At 39.9% G+C, this 24,658-nt stretch overlaps 1 protein-coding gene across 23 annotated transcripts in view; it reads left to right on the top strand.

Moving 5' to 3' along the window:
- The first annotated feature begins 11,589 nt into the window (after positions 1-11,589).
- The window catches only part of LOC105489102 (multiple PDZ domain crumbs cell polarity complex component), a 175,392-nt gene continuing 162,323 nt past the window's right edge, over positions 11,590-24,658 (top strand). For 7 of the 23 annotated variants that reach the window (XM_024795140.2, XM_071077774.1, XM_071077784.1 and 4 more), the window contains exon 1: positions 11,641-11,875. The gene's annotated coding sequence lies outside the window, so the exon portion shown is untranslated. Of the gene's footprint in view, positions 11,876-24,658 lie in introns of all 23 variants that reach the window. The other 16 variants (XM_071077785.1, XM_011753792.3, XM_071077780.1 and 13 more) reach the window with 5 other exon arrangements.

Genomic DNA, 24,658 nt, shown 5'->3' with positions numbered 1-24,658 from the left:
TGTTTTTCTTCTCCTTTGCAGATTTACAAACAAACAAAAAATCTTCCACGTTGGTCTGTAGCTAATTTACTCCAGGCTTCTGCAATTCAATTCCCACACACCAGTGGTATATCATGTCTTTGCTGCCGTTTTTGTTTGTTCTGAGACGAGGTCTCCTTATGTCGTTCAGACTAGCCTCAAACTCTTGGGCTCAAGCAATCCTCTTGACTCAGCCTCTGGAGTAGCAGGGACCACTGCCCCCTCTACCATTGTTATTGACTTCCAATTCCATGTTTTCCTATTGTTTCTAGAACGGAATTTTGCCAGAATGTAGCAGCCATGCTAGGTCTCCTAAGTAAGACAGATGTTGGAGTACATATTTTTAAAAAATTTTCAAATTAAAACTGGCTATAATTCACCCTTTATTTTTCTTTCTGGGTTCCTCCAGTACATCTTAGCACTGCTACACATTAGAATCATTTGGGGGAAATTACTTAATAAAACAGAAGGAGAGATCTGAGGTGGAATTGGGAATCCGTATTTAGATGAATGATTTAAAAAATCATTCATGGCATTCTGATTCACAATGAGGACTTCAAACCACTGCTGTAAGGTCAGACTGGAGGGGTTCAAACTCCTACCTTAACACTTTGTAACTTTGAGATTTTGGTTCAGTTAATTAAACTTCTTAGGCTGTAGGTACTCAGGCATTGTGCCTGGATTTTTATCTTTATCATTATCCTAGTTGTCATATAGGAATGGATCTGGAAGCAAATTTCCTGCTATAATAAAAATGTTTTGCTTATGAGAATTCTGCATTACAAGGTCCATTAACATTTTTACAACCTAAATCCAGAAGAAAATGATTAGCATTTACAGGACAATAAGGTAGACAATTGGGGACAGGAGTATGTTACAGGTGCCATTCAAATTACTCTAGGCCCAGTGTGGTGCCTCATGCCTGTAATTCTGGTACTTTGGGAGGCTGAGGCAGGAGGACTGCTTGAGCCCAGGAGTTTGAAACCAGCCTAGGCAACATAGTGAGACCCTGTCTCTACAAAAAAATAAATAAATAAAAAAATAACCAGGTGTTGTGGTGCATGCAGGTAGTCCCAGCTACTCTGGATGCTGAGCCTCCGGAGGCTACTCTGTGGGGATTACTTGAGCTTCGGAGGTCTAGGTTACAATGAGCCATAATTCTATCACTCCACTCCAGCTGAGGTGACAGAGCAAGATCCTGTCTCAAAAATAGTAATAATAATAATAATAATCACCCTGTCTTCTTCATCATCATCACCATTAGCATTATCACCATTAGCATTACCATCATCATATCAAGCTACTGATGGGCACTTATTACATACCAGGTATTGTGTTTACAGTTTACAAGGGTTAGTTCTCTGACTCTTCACAATTCTATGAGATAATGTCATTGTCATTGCAGATGGGAAACAAGTTTAGGAAAGTTAAGCAATTTGCCCAAGAGAGAGTAAGTCCTGACTCCAGCATCAAACTAAGGCTTTTTAAGTCCAGGGCTTGCTTTCTTAGATTCTATAATTGTGGCCTGTTTTACACAGAATGAATATTGGTCTGATTTCCTATTTGGCTTATACTTTTTCTCTTGAAATAACCCCAAGTATGAAAATGTTTCCTCTTTTTTATATACTTTTATGCCATGCTAGCAAGTTCATTCATCAAATATTCAAGGCTAAATGACCAATACAGGCAAACTGTGGTCACTGGGTGCTATTTGTAGCAATAGCATTGTTTGTGTCCTACTCTTCCTCTGCCCTAGTTTCTTCCCCACTCCAGTTTCTGTCTTGCTCCTGACATCCAACTACCTTTCCTGTTGATTACCCTCTTTGTACCTTTGGACTTGATCTTTTTGTTTTCCTAGCCTTGAATCAGTCATCCTTTTGTCTCCTTCCACTTGAAAACACCTCTATGAGTTGACTGTACGCTAATCTTGCTGTACTCAAGATTGCAACATTTAACCAATGTTCTGATGGGATTTGCCCTAGTGCATTGTGCATAGAAAGGAGGGAAAGTTGGCAGAACCTGTTACTGGTGGAAGGTATCTGAGTTACCACTGTTGAATTTGTACAGATCTGCAAGAACCAATTCTTGCCTCCTCAGAAGAAAGAATTAAACTGAGGGGCATACGGCAGAAAAACAGACCAAGGCAAATTTTAGAGCACGTGTATTCAAATCTTCAGAGCAGGAAGAGTATTTGAAAAGGTTTTAAAACAGGAAAGAAAGGAAAGTATACTTGGAAGAGACTCAAGCGGGCACCTGAAGATTAAATGTGATGTTTAACCCTTATCCTAGGACTTGATAGGATTGTTTCACATGATTCTTTCCTTAGGGCGGGCTGCCTGCATGTGCAGTGCCCTCCTTACCCTTGGGAAGTGAGCATGCACAGTGTGTTTAGGAAGTTGTATGCATGCCCCTCTGAGGCTTTCTTCCCTTTCCTGCTGGAGTATTCCTGGAAAGTCATTATTCTGCTATTTTGTCTCTTAATGCGTACACCTGGGAAGTTGCTTCCACCTGGCATCTGCAATCAATGAACGCTCTAGTGTAACAGGTGTGGACCATGAGGAAACAGCTTCTCCCTGTTGCCAATGTATCACACTTACAGAGGCAATGAAATAATTGCTGAACCATCACCCAACACTCCTAGTGGATGGAGGAAGAGGCGTCTCCTGCCCCGCTCATGCCTGTCTTACCACCTGTAACAAATCCACTCAACATAATTACATTTGAATTGAAAAACTCTTGAAAATCAACTACAGAATTAGGAAATGCAGTTTAAGCAAAGTCCACAAAGATGTAAATAAGGATGGTAATGTTGAAACAATCTTTGGGAATAATTTTTAATAAATTAGGCAATTTCTGTAGGCCTATCAAAGGCCAACCCTTTTCATCAAGGTGGGATAACTCGAAAGGGTCCTGTTAGTTCCAGAGTACCACAAAGGATCTACTGAAGCCTTTGCCTCATACTATAACATTTGATGCCTCTCTTTGCCCAATCCTACCTTCACAATCCCCTCACCCAGTTGTTGACTCCAAGGCTATTGTCCAGTAAACTTCATGTTTCCTAGGGAATCTGAGCAATGACAAAAGGTATAAATTAAAAATTTTGCTTTGATAAAGTGGCTACAATCAAAATGTCAAGATTTCAAGGTACAACCATTTTGATAAGAAATATTTTTTTCTTTCTCAGAAGGTTCTAAAAATAACAGTAATACCAAAGTGGAGAATAATAAAACATTTTAAAACAAATTTTAAATGCAGAAAGAAGATTGGGAGGAAATAAGTAAGAGAGAATAATTACTTGGAATCCAAGAGAAGAGTAAACATCAAGAAGAAGAAACTATGTGAGAATATTTGTTGTATCCAAACTATATCAAGTCAGGCAAACTAGTGTAAAAGTTATTTGGGTAAAGATGACCTTAGAGCAGTTGAAAAAGTGTGTTTTTGGTGGTTGGGTCAAGGTTAGTGGGTTGCTAAGTTCACAAACTACTTGCAGAAATGTTGGACCTAGAAGAAAAGCACTAAATGCAAGATGCAAAAAGCAGCAAAAAGATACGCGGAAAAGTAAGTCAGAAGCAGATCAAGTTGGAGGAGAAAGGCAGTAAAGAAACTATAGCCAATTTCACCAATTATTTTTTTCTGTTTTCACTGTGGAGAAAGGAAATTTTGAGTGCAGCTATTGAAACACAGCATGGCAGAAAGTCTTCAGAGAAAGTTGATCTGGATCCCCTAGAGTTTGGAGAGCACAGAGTTTATCACCTGACTCTATCCTAGAAAGGTATGCATGAGGGAAGCTTCCAAGAATTGCCTAAGATGGCAAGTCCAAGAAAAATCTGTAGATTTGGGTAAGGCTGAGTCGCTGAGTTTTTCTGTGACACCTATAGGTAACTTGGAAGGTAGTGTGTCTAGACTAGCACCATTTTGAAAGGACTTCCCAGAAAAACTGCCGACTTGGATGAGTGGACTCTATCAGGAAGACTCTGTGTGGGGTGTACCAGGAAATCAGGATTTGAATGGGAGTCTTATGAGGTCATCAGGAATGTTACATCATCCCCATAAAAGGCAGAGGTCGAAGAAGCCAGAGTGGAGAAGGTCTCCAAACAATTCACTAAATCTCCCCATAAGAGAAAGTGCCAGCCTTTGGAGATCTGCCATAGAAGACAGTTTTCAACACTCAGCCAAGTAAAAAGATATTTTTACTCCTTTTCATCTCATCCCCAGCTCCTTATCCTAAACTTAGAAGAGTTAGAAACAGCAGTGAGTAAATTGAGAGAAGTCAGGGTGAATAAAACCAACAATCAACTAAACCTGAAGGCAAAGAGGAGCTGCTTTAAATTAAATGCAAGATACATTTTTTTTTTCCAAAAATTTATACAGGGATATTTAACCCTCAAAAATGAGGGCTATTCACTAAACCCCCCAAATGGCTATAAAAGCAGTAGGGTTCATGGTGGTTTTAAAATACATCTGCAAGTTCTTTGACACTTCTCTATCAAGAGATAGGGTCTACGTCCTTTTTGTGTGTGCCTGGTGGGCCTTTGTGACTGCCTCAATAAATGAACTACAGCAGAAGCGACATTGTGTGATATCCAAGGCAAGATTAGAAAAGGCATGCAGCTGGCCTGGTGGCTTCTTTTGGCCATTTGCTCGGGAGCCTTCAGCTGCCATGAAAGAAGTTTGGCTTTCATGAGGAAGGCCACCATATGGAGAAGACCACACAAAGAGATCATATGGAGAGAATTAAAAGCTGTGGGGCTAGAACTAGGGAGAGGCAAGTGAGATGGATGAGGCCTCTTCCTGGGCACAAAATTAAAGGAGGGAATACTGAACAACCCCAGGAATCAAGAGGAATTGCATTTTAATGTCATATTTAAAAAAATGTAAAAAATCCACAATGAATAAAACATCAACATCTTAAATAAAGACAGGATCAGTATTGCTGGTTGTTCCTTTTGCTTCAGATTTCAACATGGCATGGCAAGGCACTGTTACTACTCCTGGTTGATTGGAAAGGACACAAGGACACTTTCTGGGGTGATGGGACTATTCTACATCATGGTTTGGTTACTGTCTATGGGGGAGCGTATGCAATTGTCAAAACTTATTGAATTGTGCACTTCAGATCTGCGCGTTTTATTGTTTGTAATTATACCACGTGCATATATGTTTAGAACAGGCCTATGATCCAATTCAGCCTAAGGAATGCTGGAGGAATACTGCTGGAGGTTTTTGGCCGAGTTACTCTTTAAAAAGAGAGGGATTGCATTGTGTGGTCTCTGGACATCACTCTCTGTGCATTTGAGAGCTGGAACTGAGATGGTTATCTAGTTATCAGCTTGGCCAAAGCTGACACATAAAGAATCAGAAGTTCTTTCTGATTATTTCAGAAGAATCAGAGCTGGGTCCTGCACCCTCAGTAAACTATACCTAATCACTGCATTTACTCTGTACCTTTCCTGTGACATATACCAACATCTTTTTTTTTTTGAGACGGAGTCTTGCTCTGTCACCCAGGCTGGAGCACAGTGGCTAGATCTCAGCTCACTGCAAGCTCCGCCTCCCAGGTTTACGCCATTCTCCTGCCTCAGCCTCCCCAGTAGCTGAGACTACAGGCGCCCGCCACCTCGCCCGGCTAGTTTTTTGTATTTTTTTAGTAGAGACGGGGTTTCACCGTGTTAGCCAGGATGGTCTCAATCTCCTGACCTCGTGATCCGCCCATCTCGGCCTCCCAAAGTGCTGGGATTACAGGCTTGAGCCACCGCACCCGGCCCACATCTTTTTAATTTTATAAGCCAGTTTGAGTTGGGCTTTCTTTTACAGACTCAGAGACATACAGAGAAAGCAATACACAGAAGCAGTTAGGCAGCAGAAGCTCAGAGTGAGCAGAATTCCTGAGGAATGCAGAAACAGAGCGGAGGCAGCATGGGGCACCTATTACCTGCCAGGCACAGTGCTGGCACAGGGGAAAGGACAGGACACGAGACAGACAAGATCTCTGCTCTCATTGAGCTTACATTCTAGCTGGATGGTGGTAGGAGACAGGAGGGAGACTGCAACAGTTTTAAATAGTGATAAATGATGCAGAGATAATAATACAGTGCAATGTGAGGTGAGAAAGGGCTACTAACTTACTGGTGAGCCAAAGAAGTCTTCTTTACAGAGGTGACATCTGACCAGTGACTTGAATGAGGAGAAGATGTTAGCTGTCTAAAGCTCTGAAGCAAAGGCTTTCTAGGTAGAGATACAGCAGCACATTCCTGGAAGATAAAAAACAGATGGAGTGGAAACTCCCTAAAAACTTTAAAGTGCATATAAATCACCTGGGGGTCTGCTTAAAATGAAGATTCGGATTCAGTAGGTCGAGGTGATGCCGAAATTCTGCATTTTTAACAAGCGTCCGTGTGATGCATTATTTCTGTATGCATTACACCTGGAGTAATCCTCCCCAAAGTGTGGTCTGAGCCTGGTCCACACACACGAAAATTAAAACTTAACCTTTAAAAATCTTTATAGCAATTGAACACTGACACAACATCCAAGCAAGTCATCACTTTTCCAGTAATTTATTTTTAGTGCATTGGTCAGCGACACATTGGAAATTAAAAAACAAATCACCCGACCCTTTGCATTTAGAGAAGCAGTGTCCTAGGACTATGATACTACAGCAGAGGAGGGAGCTATTCTATCCACTAAAACTTCAGAGAGGCTGGTAACATTGAAATCCTAGGTACAACGGAGAGTGGAAGTAAAATGTTAGGAGCAAAATCTGGGTATTGGAACAACCGACATTACCACCACCACACGCATGCACAGATACACACACATAAACACCCACATGCACACTCTAGACACACACACATGCACACATAGCTTCTATACGTAACTCCTGGCAGCCAGGCATCTATTTCTCAGGCAAACATCCAGAAATGTTCTCTCTAAAAACATCAAATGGCTACGGAGTAAAGACTTCCTTATTCTGGAATGGAGGAGCCCCTGAGTGTAATGCTTTCTCAGAAGTGAAGTACAAGTCAACAAAGCCTTGAGGTGTGCACAGAGCCCCACACTGCTCACTGCCTCATTATTAAATATAAACAGACCATCGATGATCACCAGACTTTTAAGGACCCAATATAAACAAACATTAGAGGAAGAAGAAAAGCTAGATACATAGGGACAGAGGTACACTGGATTATAATTATGGTAGAATCACACAGACTGTAAGAAAATCTCATCTCTAGAGCTGCATCCTCTGAAATGACCTTTCGTTTCTGCGTGTTTGTGTTGTGACCAGAAAGATGTCACATTTCTCTGTGAGACCTGGCTGTTCACTAATGGAAACTCACGTTTTCCTTATATTTCTAGTTATCCTTTAATAAGCTCCAGCTAACTGAGGTAATCTCAGTGTGTTCCTTGAAACTTCAAAATACCTGTCTAGCTCACTGTGAATGGCTTAATATGTGTATTTCATCAGTTTGAATGCTTTCAGTTACAAACAACAGAAGACTCAATTCAAACTAGTTTAAGAACTAAAGAAAATTTATTGGCTCATACAAGTGGAAAGACAAGAGATGGAGTGGGCTTCAGGTAACATGTGATCCAGTGACTCACTGGTGTTTTCAAAGCTTAATTTTTCCCCTCTATTCTTTCTGCCATCATGAAGGGGGAGTATTACCTAAAAGATACTATGCAACTTGAACAAATTCTTTTCACTATTGTTATTGTTGGTTTTTCTTGATTTTTTTTTTTTTTTGGATAACTCACTTATGCCCTCAGAGTATGCATAACAGGGAAGGTATTTTTTAAGATATTTCAAAATGTCATTCTAGCTGGCATAAACTTGAGGCGCAGATTCTGGAACAGTTTGGATGTGTTTCTCCCTAAAATTAACCTGGTCCCAATGCTTTCTCCTGGAATTTCCTTATAGAGTTAGAATTTTGTGGGTACAAATGCAGATGAATTCAAGGTCAGAAGGTCATGACCTCCCAATGCCCTTTCTTTCATGCTTAGAGAGATGAGGCCTAATCAGACACACTGGAGATTTCAGAGCCTTTATCTCTCTATAAACAGTTTGTTATATGAAGAGAGACAGATTACTCTGTATGTTCTCAAAAGAGAAATAATTTTTACATTTTTCTCATTCCTGGGATTCTCTCTTAGTCATTCTCTCCCCCCTAATGGCTTTCTCCTAGACACATACATATCCATTATCCTAACATTCTTCTCTTTCTTCTTTATCTTCTTTTTTCAACCTTGACTTGTTTTCAATAGAGAGAAAAAATTAAGGATTTAAAATGTTTTTTAACATTGAACAAACTGAAAAAAAAATTTATCTGAACTCTTCTTTTAATTGAGACATTTGAGGCAAATTGAAACCATAAAGTCAGTCAGCCAATAGACAACACAAAAAAATCTACAAACTATAATAAACTAAAACTGCACAGTTGTTATGTATTAGATATCCCTTAGGTAGAGGGACTGGCAAGCATGCCATCTAGTTTGCATTTAAATGCTGCATTATTACTAAGAGTCACTGCTGGCTAAAGGTGATGGAAATAGCCCATCATCCCACTATTAGGATTACCCCAAATCACTTAGTCCTTGGGAAAAGATTTAGTTCATACAGAGTTCTAACCCTGCAGTTCTGGAGTAACATCTCCCAGCATGGGGGTCTCACCCACGCCTTGGCTATCTGCTGTTAAAAAGCAGAATGAAGACTGTGTGCTCAGCAGGCAACTAAAAGAATCCTCTGTTATTGTGATGGATCAAAACTTCAATTTCCAGGATCTGTCTTTTCAGCAGCTGTTGAAGGTTTTGAGTAGACAACCTGGGCCTTTCACTAGTTTTAGAGTTGTAGAGAAGCCACAAATGTAAAACAATATCATATACATAGTTTATATTTGTACTTGTTCAATTATGATGAACAATAAATAATAAACCAATCATTTAAACCAATCTCAGAAGTTTCCAGGACTTTTTCCCTTATAAAAGTCCTCTGAATATAACTCAAATTTGAGAAAAACAAATTATTGTGGAGAATGCCTCACTGAGGATACAGGTGGAATGACCCCAGAGGCTATATTGACATGAAATAGAAAGCATTATTAATCCATTTACTTACGGGGTAAGTTTCAACCCATCCCACAGAGTCTATCTGCTTTACACTTTGTCTTTCTCTGCAAGATTTTATTTCAACTAATTTAATGTTTTTAACTTCTATTTTAGGTATTTTTTTTAGTGCAATATCCCTGGTGGATTTCTAGAAAATCTTAGGTTTTCTGGATTAGAACAAGTTACAGAGAATAGAGCAATAGCTCTGCAGGTTTACTTCAAAAGGAGAAACTTCTGGGTGGAATTATCCCCAAACGCTGGATAATTTTATGCAAGGACTAATCTAAACAATATTTTTTTTATCCTCTGATACACTGTTGTTTAAAGAGGTCACATGGATTTTGCTTGGCTAAAGGAGACTAGAACAATAGCACCTTCTAAACCAAGGTAAAATCCTTTGTTTTAATCTCATTTATCCACAATAAATCAGAGAGTTAAATTTCTAAAACTTTCCTCTAATTCAGTTTTATGGGCTCTTTCCCTATGGTTCAATATAAAAAAATGCCATTTAAAATATTAGGACTCACGGAATTCCTTCAGTAGCTAGTTAAGAAATTCTTTTCCTCCTACACTATCCCAGCAGCTAACATTTCATGCACATACTTCCTTTGTATTTGAGAATGACCAGATTTGAAAACTGACAAGTAGAAGTGCTATTCAAAGAGGAGGAGCCCTTTGGAATTTCTAAGCAATAAGAAAATTCTTTCCAAATGGGATGCCTTGAGATGACTCTATGACAAGAACACAAAAGTTATATGGACAAATTGTTCATTCTTGCAGTTGTATATTCATCCTATTTCATATGAGTGCCAACCAAGTGTGAAGTTTTTACTAGGCTCTGAGGATAAAATGGTGACTTAGCCCCTGTTCTCATGGGGTTTATGGTTGAAGTGGGAAGAGACATTGCATAATTACAAAATTAAATGCATATTTACAAAATAGGATAAATATTATGAAGCAAAAGCATAGGGTACAATAAGAATGCATCACAATGGGTTTATCCTAGTTTGTGGGAATCATGTATCTATGGTAGTTCCATTCACTGGGACACTGAACTGTGGAAGATGACCAGGCTTGAGCAGAAGTATCATGGTTGCATTTTTTTCTTTTTTTGCAATCTAGGTTTGAGACAAGCAAAGAGGGAAGTCGAATAAACACTTGAATATATGGATAAATCTGAAGGTATGAATGTAAGAAAGATTCCATAGCTACTAGATGATAAGCTAGAAGTGAAAACGTATTTAGAGGTAAGAGTTAAAAGGAAAAGAGGGCCCGTAACTGATTTTTAAGAAACTCCAGCATCTAAAGGTTGGGGGAGAGGTGGCAAAGAAGACTGAAGAGTGGCCTAGTGACAGGGGCAGATCTACCTGGAAACTGAAGTAGTTTAACATTCTGGGTCCTTCTCTTGCCTGGGAGCAACCCTAGCAATGTGTTTACAGGGACGTTTATTTTTGGATTTTTCAAAAGAAAGTTTTGTTTTGTTTTGTTTTTTGTTAAAGCAGACCCCCAATTGTACAAGCTTCAGAGCCCATACCTCCGCCCTTGACTAAGAGGAAGGAGCAAAACCAAGAGTGTGATTGCATGGAATTACAGGAGGGGTGGGGTGGGGAGGGCTCTAGGAAGAGAGAGGTCAACAGCTGTGACTGTGTTTGAAAGGCCAAGGAATACGGGAAAAGAGTATTTTTATTCAGAATAATAAAAGAAATTCTATTAAATGTTCTAAATTGGACTTCTGAGTATCCTTTGGTCCTATAATATTAGAGAGATGTTTTGAAAAAGAGTTTCTTATGCAGAAAAAATTTCGTGGGACTTCCAAATTCAGGATAACAGAAAGAAAATCTTAAGTGGCACAAAATAAAAAATGAATATCTGTTCTTCCTGGGGCCATGCAACTCTAATAACTTTTCCATGTTTACTGTTTTTGCTTTTAAATTGGATCATCAGACTAAGAATGCACCCTGATGTGCGAAAGGTTTCTTAGAAAGTGAGACGACTGCCCACCCCACCCCCCCCCGCCCCGCTTTCTGATTAAAGCGCTTCTCATCAGCATCCTATGACACTTAGTAAGCTACCCATGCAGAAAGCATCCTCAGGGCAGTGCACATAAGAAAAATCTGAGGAACCAGAAACAGGCTATCAGTTTCCGCAGGTTGACAAAATCGGCAAATAAAAACTCAAGACTGCCATTAAATTTGAATTTCTGATAAACAATGAAGAACTTTTTAGTATAAGTACGTCCCAAATATTGCAAGGGATATACTTGTACTAAAATTATTCCTTTTTTGAGATTCCCATTTAACAGGCCAGTCTGTATTTTATCTGACCACCTCATAAGTCCACTACCCACACCCCAGGCCTAGCGGCCCAGGAGCGAGTTTAAAATCCCGCACCGGCCCGCTCGGCCGCGTCCCCTGATTGGCCGAGGCGCGCCCGCCGCCCCGCCGGTCGCAGGCGTCACGGCAGCCCCAGCAGCCTGGGCCCCGCCGCCGCCTCCGCGGCAGCCCCGGTCGGCGCAAGTGCGGCGCGCGCTGGGGGAGGGGGCGCGGCGGAGCGCGAGGCTGGCGTCGGGCCGCCGCGGGATTAAGTTTCTCAGTCACGCGTGAGTGTGCGCTTTGATCCCGAAGCTCCTCGCCGGGCCGTTACTTCAGAAGACAGCGAGCGTGGGCGAAGCGAGGCATCCAGAGGCCCCGGCGACCCCTGCTCCCTAGCCCTCTGCCCCCTCGCGTCCCGGGCCTGGGCGGCCGCCACGAGCCGGGTAAGCGGCGCGTGAGCCCAGGCCCGGAGGCCGAGGCGCGCCCCCGCGCCCTGCGCGCGCGCCGGCGGGGAAGGTGCGCGGGCGCCCGGGGCTCGGCGCGCGGGGGTGGGGGTGGCGGCGGGCTGTGGGGCGGTGCGCTTGCCCCACCCCGCGCGGCCAGGCGCTTCGCGGATGCCGCTGCTGTGGCTTTTTAAAAGGATGGGGTCTAGAAGTTTCCTTTGCTACTCGCAAGTCTCCACTCCTCCCACCCCCGCGATGGATAATCCTAGACCTTTCAGCCACCCCTACCCCTTTCTTTTGCTCTCGCTGACTCTAAGAGGTTTAAAAGTTCTTCCTTTTCCTTGACCCAGAGGGGCACAGTCTTGGTGTTGGGGGGCGGGGGGTGGGGTGTTAGCCTGGGGGTCCGGAGCGCAGACCAGGCCTCCGGGGCGCGGGAGCCTGTTGCTCTCCGCTGCCGGGGCCGCGCCCGAATGCCCTGTCCGCCGTTACGCGGTGCCGGGCTGCGCGGGGTGCGGTAGAGAGTGGGCAGCAATGCTCCCGGTCTTGCGTTCTCGCCTTAGCCTTGGGGACCCCAAGGCAAGCCGCTAATTGGTACCGGTTCCCCGTCCCCCACCCCTGGCGCCCATGCCCTTTTAACCGCAGCTCCCGTTGGTGGGAGCATGTTGATCTTGTCTCTCCCTTAATGTCCTCACCCCCCCGCTCTGATGGGCGCCTTTGTCTGTGATTTGGCAGCCCCAGGATGCCGGATGTTCCTAGGGAAGCGATGTTTGGGAGACGCTTTGTGCCTTGCGGAGTAGCGCGTTTGTCGGGTGGTGATGGTGTACATTTTTGCTTGCATTCTTTGCAGAGGCACAAAGGCCGGGCTATTCTTCCCTGCAGTCACATGGAAATCCAAGCGGAGACTGCGGGGGAGGAGAAGTGGCCAGGCGCCGGCGGGAGGTGGAGGCCACTGCGCAGTCACTGGGGGCGAGTGGGGGTCCCCGGGGACCTCTCCTCCGCGGTGGCGCTGTTGAGGTGCTCTGCTTGGGAAGACCCCGGCAATGGGCACTGTCTTTGTGCAGTGGGGGCTGTGGTTGGAGGCTAGTGTTTGGTAGGTATCACCAGATAGATAAGAGGACTATGACTTCACCAGCCTAGAAGGAAAACTTCTCCATGTTCTTTTGATGTCATAGAGAAGGAATCTGATAAGTGACCAGACTGCCTTGACCTGCCTTGTAGATAGTTTGATGTAAACATCCCCTTCGTGTTTCCCTAGAAATTCCTGGTTTAGGTTACCTTTTATAGAATAACACCTTATCTGAAAACTAACGAGGAGGAGGTGATGGCTTCGGGCTTGGGAGTTTTACATGTTGAATTTGGGTGTGAGTGATTACAGTGAACATCTTGTAATGTTGGAACCATCTAGATTTGTATAATGTATGCCTTAGCACTTGATGGAATTTCTCGGCAAACAATAGTGTTTAAAAAACCTAGCAAAACTTGGCCAGGCGCAGTGGCTCACGCCTGTAATCCCAGCACTTTGGGAGACCGAGGTGGGTGGATCACTTGAGGTCGGGAGTTCAAGACCATCCTGGCCAACATGATGAAACCCTGTCTCTACTAAAAATACAAATATTAGTGGGGCGTGATGGCACGCGTCTGTAGTCCCAGCTACTAGCGAGGCTGGGGCAGGAGAATCGCTTGCACCCAGGAGGCGGCGGTTGCATTGAGCCGAGATCATGCCACTGCACTCCAGCCTGGGCGACAGAGCGAGACGACTCTGACTCAATAAATAAATAAGTAAATAAAAAACATAAATAAAAACCTAGCAAAACTTGAAGTTCTTTGACCTGATCTTCTAATACAATACCGCGCTTTGGATGGATGCACCTGTGCCCTTATGTGCAACGTAGGCAAAACTAGTTTTGGGTACCCTTTGACTCTCCATTCCTCTTTCCTATCTCGTTTGCCAAAACGAACAAACTTAGGAAGATTATTCTCAACGTATTACTAATAGATTATGGTGTACCTTATTTCTTACATATGTTTCTTTTTTTCCCTTTGTTCCTTTCTGTGTTTATTCTTTTCACGTACCTTCTCTAGTTCTGGTTTTCTTTGTCTCTTTACCACACTTCTTTTTATTGACTGGGCCTGATGGTTGTGGCTTGGAAAGGGAGGGATCATTAGTCAGTTTTTAGTGTGTTTCAAAGTTCTATCACCTAGACATTGCTCTGGTTGGCCCTTAAAGACATCTTTCCTTTTCAGATGCATTTAAATGCACCTAACTGTGAGGAATGGAAGCTGTTCTCAGAGTTTAGTTTATTTCTACAAGTTGAAGCTATTGAGAGAGATTCTTGGAAATCCTTGAAATGTAACTTTCATGGATTTAGGCCTAGTTGGCCACTTTTAGTTTTTAACTGCTAGGATGGAGAGATTTTGCTTGACAAATGATGAAGTGAATCCATTGTCTAGAATTGAGATTAAGGGATTTAAAAGCTGGAGAAGAACAATGAATTGCCCGGAACGTAGCTATCCTGAGTTAGAGGCAGATTATTTTCTCCAGATTACATCCCAGATCCGACATAGTCTTGTCTCTCAGGTTGAGTTGCAGGTTGGCTACATTTTGTATATTTGGAAACATACAAGGTACTCTGAATTTCATGAAATATTTTGAGGCAAAGTTGGACCAGAATGTCCCCAAATATGGTAGAGCGAATAGCACATCTGCCAGAGAAAGATCCTACACTTTAAAGTGAAGGAGCAGACAACTTCCTGGTGAATTTAGGACTGCTTGATGGTGCCTATAAATGATGATATATGTCCGAAACAGTTACATGTACTTTTAAAAATAGTTATTTGGCTTGAAGTAGGATTTCATTTGATATTGTTACATACATTATCAACTCCATATTTATAACAATAAAAGTTTCATTTTTTTCTTGTAAATTAGTGTCATACAAAGGGGAACATTTATATAAGTACAGTTCGGAAATGATATTTAGCATGGTAACATTGATATATTGTGATTAAATAATTTTAGTGGGATTCCATGTGGGATAATAAGACTAAGGAGATAAATAACTACTTCTCAATAAAGGAAACCAGTGGTGAGGAATCCATTGCCTTCCTGTGATATGTTTCCAGAGAAGATCCGAGGTATTCATGTAATAGGTAGTAATAGGTGGATTAGGAAGACTGTTGTATTGGGTTAGGCATTGAGGAGAACACAGAATAAATACGATTCTGCTCCAGTAGCGTAGGGTCTTAGTTGCAATAATCTAATGGGAGAAATTATAGAAAGGTTTTACACATAAAAAATGTTACAGGGATTCTAGGAAAGTAGTTAAGTATAGGGATTACTTGCTCTTATCATTGTGGTTAGTAAATAACACACAGAGGGGGCTTTGGTCTTGAGATAAGAGGGTGGAAATGAAAGATTTTTGGTATGAAGTGAGCTTAAGTCAGTGGTTTTGCCTTGAAAATTGACATGGTGTATGGAAGAGGCTTGGATGTGAGTGGGCAGTGGGTACTGAAGAGCGTATTCAATTTGTATATTTCTGGAGTGCGATAGAGGGTTTGTGCCCAGGGGAAAAGTTTGGATGGGGAAGAGCAATTAATGGAGAGCAATGAAGTATAGGCTGAATTTTATCTCTTGAAGTTTCCACTTTCCAGTAACCCGTTTCACATTTCCTTCTGAGACTTTACCAGAAACACGTTTAGTGTCTATATTTCTAACAACCTCTTCAGTGCAATCTGGTCTTTTTCTACCATGCACCCTAAAACGTTTGTAGCCATTACCTGTTACCCAGTTCCAAAGCCACTTCCACATTTTTGGTGTTTGTTACAGCAGCACCCCATTTCCTGGTACCAAAATCTGTATTAGTTTGATAGGGCTGCCTTGACAAAATACCGCAGAGTGGGAGGGCGGCTGAAACCACGGGAATTTATTTCCTCACAGTTGTGGGGGCCGGAAGGCTAAAATCAAAGTGTTGGTGGGATTGGTTTCTACCAAGCCTCTCTCTTTGGCTTGTAGATGGCTGAGTTCTCCCTGTTTCTTCACATACTCTCCCTCTGTGTATGTCTATGGCCTAATTTCTTTTTATAAGGGAACCAGTCATATTGTGTTAGAGCCCACCCCTAGTGTCCTCATTTAACCTTTATGTCCAAGTACAGTTACATTCTGAGGTACAGGGAATTAGGATATCCTGTGGATTTTTAGGAGACATAATTTAGCCCATAACAAGGTTCTCAAAGAGACCTAGTCTGTAAGCTAGTGAGACCCTGAGGCAGTGAGATCATATTGGAGGCTAGTGCATAGTCTGATCATTACTGGGGTAATCTGATGTTTAGCAAGAAAGTGAAACTGCTATTTGAGGACAAAGGTATTTTATCTTTGGCCTGAGGCCACTTATTTTCTTTCTCTGGGTGTTCATTGGGAAATTGTGCCTCTATGACCTTCCTTTTTGTGGACAGGGCATTAATTTTCTTTTGAAGTGTTTTATAAAAGCATTTGTTTTCTTAAAATATTTCTTTTAATGGTTCTTAAAAATAGTAAAGCGCTAAATTTGGCAAAGCTGAAACATTGTGTTGTAAATATCTCAGTGGTTTTTGAGTCTGATTAAAACAACAGAATTTATTCTTTAAATTCCATTGATCTAAAAACTGTCTTATACATGTTTTGTGGGGTAATATATGGCATAATCTTTTTTTCCTTCAGAAATGTTTCCCCCTTTTGGGAAAATATGATTAATAAAAGGGATTTTATGTTACATAAAAGAAAAACTTTTTATTTTTATTTTATGTTTTTTAGGTGTTGCAGTTGTATTTGTTGAGTTAACGAAACCATTAGAACCATTCTTCCAGATCTGGCCAACTAAGTTTAAAAAAAAAAAAAAAAGATAAAAAGAGACAAATTCTTGCTTTTTTTTTTCTTTTCTGGCCTGTCTGCCTGCAGTGGTTAAATTTGTTTTGTTTAGGGAATTCTTATCTTTATCCACCTTTTAGTTTTATTTGTGTCTGCAAAAGCAACATTCATTGTTATTTTCTTGTAAACCACTTGCAGATCCGAGGTGTTATAAATAAGTGTATGAGGAGAAAGTGAAAAATGAAACACTTATTAAAAAAAAGAGAAAAACACAAAACTTAAGGAAAAACTTACTGTTGTTGCTTATTTTTAAAAATACATAAGGTAATTATTTATTTTAGTAAATAGCACATTTAAAAAGGTATGGAAGGTACAAGTGAAAAGAAGACAGAAAACTTGCCTGTAATTGGATCACCCATATACCACTCCCACAAGAAAATCCCCAAAACACATATTTTGAAAAGGAAGATACTTACATTATTTTGTTATAACAAATGAATAGATAGAGCTGTTGATCAATAGATTTCACCAATTGCTGTCTTTCTCAGTAAGCATAATCTGATCTGAGATTATTAAACATTCATATAATTTGAGTTGATACTAATAGCGTTTGTTTGAACTGATGTCTCAGGTCTTTTGAAGAGGTATGATACAGTTCACTACCACATGGCATATAGGACACCAGTGGAGAATGTATTTTTAAAAATTTTGATCTCTGCTTAAAATTAAGCGTTAATAGTCATATTGTTAATTTCACAATAACTTTATATTATGTACTCAGGTGGCCCCATAGAATACTTTGCTTCAGGGAACTGTCATAGAAAATGGTCATGAGAAGCTATCCTTCTGTGTTCATGAGATACCACTAACCTAACAAAACCATGATGATAGAGTCATAAAGATTAATGATTATTCTACAAGTTAAAAACTCCTCTCTGATATATTTAAGATATGTCCAGTTTCTCTTATACCTTGCTAGGCCCCTGTTTTAGTTCATTTGGGGTGCTCTAACAAGATATCAAGCAGTGAGTCCATTATAAACAAAAATTTATTTCTCATAGTTCTGGAGGCTGGGAAGTCCCAGATCAAGGCACTGGTAGGTTCTGTGAATGGCGAGGGCCTCGTAGATGATGCTGTCTTGCTGTGTCTTCATGTGGTGTGGAAAGGGCAAGGCTGTTCTCTGGTACCTATTTTATAAGGGCACTAATCCCACTCATTAGAACTCTGCCCTTGTGATCTAATTGCCTCCCAAAGGCCCCACCCCCTAATACCATTACTTTGGGAGTTAGGATGTCAACATATGAATTTGGGGGGAACATAAACTTTCAGACCATAACAGCCCCCTTAATAGGTCCTGCTTTGTCTAAGGCATTACTAGATAAATTTCATAAAGCTTATGTATTTCCTCCTCTGCTTCTCACTCCCCACAAGTCTCCCAGGTTTTTGCATTTTAATAAGTCAGGCCTGAATCCTCTTCTGGACAGCATTCATCTTCTTTTCTATTTTGTTTTAGTAGAAATGGGGTTTCACCATGTTAGCCAGGCTGGGCTTGAACTCCTGACCTCAGGTCAGGTGATCTCCCCGCCTCAGCCTCCAAAAGTGCTGGGATTACAGGCGTGAGCCACTGCGCCTGGCCTCATATTCCAATTTGGGACTACAGGGGCCTCATCGGTATGATTCAGTGGAGTGTTGTCTGACCCTTCCTCCCCTTTCCCATCACATTCAGTTTTCTGGGCTAGGAAATGTAGTTATCCTATGCTGTTTTACAGCATTGGATATGGCTCTTCATTCTGATATAATCTATTGATTATATATTGGGTTAGACTAAGTCACAAAGTATTTTTAGCTCTGTTTTGTGGCTGAGGTAGGAAAATGAGAAGAAATGGCCCTGGGGCCTGGATTATTGCTCCCTAGCTAGCTTTATTAAGATGTTCAGTGAACATCTGTTGGATGCTAAAGTCAACCTGTTCAGCCCCTATCCTTTTCTCAAGGAGGTGGGAGGGACTGTTTAACTGTTTTATTGTGGTATAAGTTATAATTGACAATAAACTGCAGATATTGAGAGTATACAATTTGTTGAATTTTGGCTGTTGTGAAGCTATCCCCCACAATCAAGATAGTGAACATATCCATCACCCCCAAAAGTTTCCTCATACCCCTTGGTAATCCTTTCCTCTACCCACCCCTCCCATCTCCAAGTAAACTACTCATTTGCTTTATATCACTATAGACTAGTTTGCATTCGCTAGAGCTTTAAATAAATGGAATCATACAGTATGTTCTCTTTTGTCTGACTTCTTTCACTATGTAATTATTTTGGGATTCATCCATGTTGCCTGTATTCATAGTTTAGTACTGATCATTGCTGAGTAGTAGTAGTCATTGCATGGATATACCATTAAAGAGTTTTTAAGTCATTTAGAACTCTCCTGCACTTTGTCCATTGTCTTATGGTGCATATTCATTCTTGCTTTTGTGAGGGAGGAAAAACTTTACTCTCTGAGGTTCTATAAGTGAGGCCTGTTAATTAAAACTAACAAAACACAGATTAACATTTAATCGATCTTTTTAATTTTACGTGCATGGGGGCTACACAGAAAAGAGACCCAAAGAAGAGGATAGATTTGGGGTTTTTGCATCATTTTCATAATAAAAGTTGTTCTCACTGGTAAGGGAGAGATGACCATCTTTACAAATGGACATTTATGTCGCATTTACAAAGGAAATTTTGTGTTCTACTTTTACGCAGAAAGGGCCAGGGCAGAGAGTGCTCCTGTCTTCCATTTCCTATTTGCCTTCAGTTCAAAATAATCCTGATGCCAAAGTAGCATATTTTGGAGTGGCATATTCTGATCCCCTTTGGATTCAACTGTGTGCGTCTGACTTTTGTATTTGACAGTGTTTCTCAGTCTTCTTAAATTCATGCCTCATTTTGATAAACATAACAGAAAATTTAAATGCCCTTATTTAAATGTTGGAGCTTCAAAATATGTAAGTCAGTAGTTTAAAAAATACTACTGGTAATTGTAAAAAAGATGTAAAAATATTTAATTTTGAAAGATAGGAGATGATTAAGTAAAAAGTCAGGAGGTTATTGAGGCTTTCCATAAACTTTTGTATCCTACCTTATGAAGAGTTTAAGCACAGCACAGTAGTTTCAGTATTGAACCCAATGCTTTATTTTGACTGCTTGCTAAATATTCCTCACCCACTTGCATATTTTTTGTAATTCTTATCATTTTTGATAGCTTTATCTGTCACTCCTGTGACAAATTTATATGATAGTCATATAGTGAATTGGATAACAAAGGAGTAGTTTGGTGCTGAAATTATTCAAATAATTGCCATTCTGTATATGTTGCAATTCAGATCATCAAACACACCAAGAGTCGGAGAGGGGATGATCTGCATCATTCTAGATCAGCTCTGGCCAGTGGAAATATCATGTGAGCCACACATGTAATTTTAAGTTGTCTGTAACCACAGTAAAGAAAAAAGCAGAAGTAAGTGAAATTAATTTTAATAATATATTTTATTTAACCCACTTTCTTCAAATTATTATTTCAACGTATAATAAGTATAAACATTATCGAGATATTTTATTTTCTTAAAAAAAAAAGCTCTCCAAAATATGCTATGTCTTTTACCCTTACATCATATTGCCTTTAGAACTGGCCAAGGTATAAGTGCTGGGTAGTGGCTTGTTTCATTGTGGTTCCTGGCTACTGTATTGGTCAACACAACTTTACCTCATGCAGCTAAGCTATAAGGTCAGATGAAATCAAGAAACAAGATGTCTTCATTCTGTTATGAAAACCTGTTATGTTGGCTGGAACCACTCAACCTTTTTTGGGTCATTTGTAATGTTTATATATTGTCTGTACCTTCTGATCACTTAGTTGAAGTGACAAACAAAATCAAACTACATTTAAAGCAGATGTCCTCTCTAGATTATTACAAAAGTAAAAGTTGGTTTATGCTGTTAATATTAACATTTAGTCCTTTGAGTGCCAGAGTAAAAGTAGTTAATGGAGGCAGTTAAATAGTAGATGAGTTAATTAAGAAACAAATAGTCATATTAATTGAAAGATAAGCCTTTTTAAAATGCTTTCATGGAGAAAATATCACTTATCAAGATAACCCCAATGAATCCTATAGAATTACGTATGGTAACTAAATAGTGTAGCTTGTTACATTATCTGTGAATTAGTAATTAGGGGATCGAATTGCTCCATGCTTATTTTTCTTATATGGCTAAGGTACGTGTTCAGATAGGTTCATAATAATTTGGATTCCTTTATGCAGTTCTCCCTCATCTGAACTACCTGGAATCTTGCCAGCAACATGTAAATTGTCATTTCTTGCTGAATTTTCTCAGTATATTCTCAACTGTGTAGACTATCAGTGACCGACAAGCTTATCAGCAGATTTAGACAGTAACACCTCTTTGCTGGCAGAGGACTACAGGGTTCTCTCTAGGAATTATTTGGTACAGATTATGAAAAATACTTTTTTTATTGTGAACAAATTTTATTTTTTTCTTGTGTGTATGCATGTTCAATTAACAGAAACACCAAAGGTACATTTGTTTTGGTTTAGTATGGAGCTGAATAAGAAAGGATCATGACAATTTTTTTTTTTTTTTTAGATAATATGCTCATCTATATATGTACACTGTTCCATCTTGGAACTTGCAGGAATGTTATTGATTCCACTATGATTTTTAATTTATCTCACAACCATTATTTATGGTGCTGGGGATATAGCCCCAAGAGAAAAAGAAAACAACAGCAACACAAAACTTCCTACCTTCATGAAATTAAAATTCTATTATTTCCTGTTTTCTAGAGGCATTTCAAGCTCAGTATGTCCAAAAAGAATATAACCATATTTCTCTTTCCTCTAAAACCATATATTTATCTTTCTGCTCTTGTTCTTTCAGCTAAATGATGTCCTGACAGTTCTAGTTTCCCAGATTAAAATCATTGGGAGAGTCAACCTCTATTTCTGTCACTCATTCACCCCTCCTGGCCCTAACAGTCACCAAGTGGTCACTGAGTTCTTTTGATTGCCTGTAATTAATGAGTCTGTATCTTTTCTCTGTTTTCTTGCCATTGCCTTCATCTGGGCTCTCATTCTTTTTTGATTAGGTTGTTTTAAAAGCTTAACATCTGGTTGTATTATCATTAGTTCTTTTCCCTCTTTGATGAAATATTTACACTATTATCAGAATTGTTTTATCAGAAAATAAATTTTAGTAATCCCTGTACCCTCCAAACTCCCTCCCCAGTGTCCCTGCATGGTCCAGCATGCCCGCAGGGCAAAGCCCCAATGAGGCCATGGAAACATTACCTTCATAGCTCTTGTCATTCTGGACCCAAGTGCTGCAGCCTCACTGTCATCAAGTTCTCTGGGTTCTTGATGGTTTTGTTGCCTTAGCAGATGTCCTTCCCTTCATAAGAAATGCCTTTCCCTTTACTGCTCTCCTCCGCACTCTCCTGATCGGCTCATACTTCAAGATGATTCATCTGTCATAACTCTTACAAATTCTTTCTGACTCATGTTGGCAGTATTGGATTCCTCTGTACTGAGAACTTTACCTATCACGTTGCCCCGTAATTACTTACTGTTTTCCAGTAAATTGGGAACTCAGAAGTTAGATACTTGTCCTCATTCTTCTTTTGTCATATGCTTCAGTGACAGAGGTGGATAAAGACATGGGGGCCTGAAGTATATGGAATTTGGGGTGGTTCTCTTAAAAATAATAGAAAATCATAACTACAAAATTAGATATGAAAAAAATTTATTTGAGAATTGAAGAATCCTGTGCAAGTACCTTCATGCTAAATCTTACTATACACATGCTAAATCTTCCTATACACATGGGTAGGAATATGTAAGTGCTCACTTAATACTTGATGAATTGGTGTGGTTTTTTTGGGATGCGTTATAAGTATCATCTGAATATCTATATTTATATATATGTATATAATTTTCTTTTTGCTGTTTATTTTTTAAAATTAGGAAACATGATTAGCCATTCTGATGCTAATACTGTTGCTAATAATAAATGTCTAATACTTCCATACTTCTTCCCATTTCCAAACACTTCTGAATACCTTATCTTACAGGATTTTGACAACTGAGTCACAAGGGAAGTGACTCAGACTTAATGACTCTGTGTTTTGCTACTTAGTGAGTGAAGGAAAAGGGAGCTGAAGTTCTTCCTTTGAGATCAGATTTCACTTTGGTAGGAGAAATGACAATTCTTCCTCGGCGTCTGTAACCTCAGTCAACACCACTTTGCTCTATATTCTGTTAGCCTGGTGAATGCTAAGGAATTTTCTGAGAGTTTTCCACATCATCTCAGTGTCATTCCATCTTTCCATCCCTTCTCCCTTTCAGCTTCCTCAATTATTTCTTCTTCCTTTCCTCCCCTGTTATTTGTGTCTTGCCATACATCAAACACATTCTTCTCCATGTCTTTTCTCAGATGAATTGATACTTTTAAGTGTCATTACTTTGAATAAGCTGAATTTTGTAGTTTGCAATTTTCAAATTTGTTTCTACTTCTTTGAAGTACTATGGGGTGTGTCTTGGGATCCTCAGTAGTGTAAAAAGTACACCTAATTTTCAGCAATGGAAAAGAAAGTATCACAAAACTGTGTACTTTACAGCATAGGTAAGACAGCTCTGTTGCTTAAAAGCTTCATGAATGTAGGAGAAAACACTATCTTTCTGAACCTCAATTTTCTTACCTGAAAATGAGGGTATAAAGTATGGAGCTAGCTCTTGGTAGGATTGAAGGAAATACATATTTGTAAAGGACATAGGTTTTGTTTAAGAAAACAGGGATAGGATATATGGAAGGTATTATAAACAAATGGTTTCATTTCAAACACTAAAACTGATGCCAATTTCATTACCTAAAAAATTACCTATGTAGCCTATTTTATTTTCTGGGAAAGTCATTATTATAACAGATGCAATAGCAATCAATTCTTAAATGCAATTTTATTATTAGTTGTTATTGAATAGCATTTTTAAGAACCCCAAATAACAGATTGTTGCTTTAAATTGTGTATTGCAACCAAGCCTACATTTTAGACATTCTAGTGATGAATATATATTTGGAAAGTTTTGCCTCTTGGAGTATTTGGTGGTGGATATGTTCCTGAGGAAGAAAGTTGCCTTTTTACATCAGTGAAATGATATGGAAAGTTAGTTTGTTACTTAGGGACTCTTGTCAGGGTAGACATCCCCTCTGATTAAGGCTTTTAAGCCTTTGTCCTCCTTAAATCCTACTTCCTTCTTTCTCTGACCCCAAATCTTCGAGTAGCTGAATGAGATTACTTTTGCATGAAACTGTTCAGATAATTATTGACATTTCATTATGTAGACTTTTCAATACCCCACCTAATAATGGCTGGAAAAATGGGATGGCTTAATAAAAGGTCTGAGTTAGGGAACCCTGGAAAAGTTATAGTATTTTCTTTGACTCTCTACTGAATCTATTAAATGTGGTCTTAACAAGTTACATGTTTGGAAAGAGTAAAAGCTTACAAAATTTTCTTACATCTTCAAGTAATTAAGATTGATAATTGAAAAAAAAAGTGTTGATTTCTTCTGTCTGCTGAATTTAAGGGTTCTGAATTGCTAAATACTCCACAAAAAGTATTGCAAAGAATGGGCCGAGAGGGAGAGAGAGAATGTGATTGTTCACAAGCCCTTCTCAGTACATGCATCTGTTGTACTTCTCTGTGCAGAGTTGAAACTGAACCAACAGGCGTCAAACCACTAGTTACCACGAGCACAGTATAGGAGAGAAAAACAGCCACATTAAATATTATTCCAAAATGCTGTTTTCTTCCCAGAGGACTTCTGATGAGAAATTTGAGCCTGCCCTTTCCTGAGTAAAGTTTGTAAACTTTGTTCCTGTC

The sequence above is a fragment of the Macaca nemestrina genome, chromosome 14 (genome assembly GCF_043159975.1).
Source record: "Macaca nemestrina isolate mMacNem1 chromosome 14, mMacNem.hap1, whole genome shotgun sequence".
In the NCBI taxonomy this organism is placed as follows: domain Eukaryota; kingdom Metazoa; phylum Chordata; class Mammalia; order Primates; family Cercopithecidae; genus Macaca; species Macaca nemestrina.
This window is presented reverse-complemented; position numbering and strand designations above follow the sequence as displayed.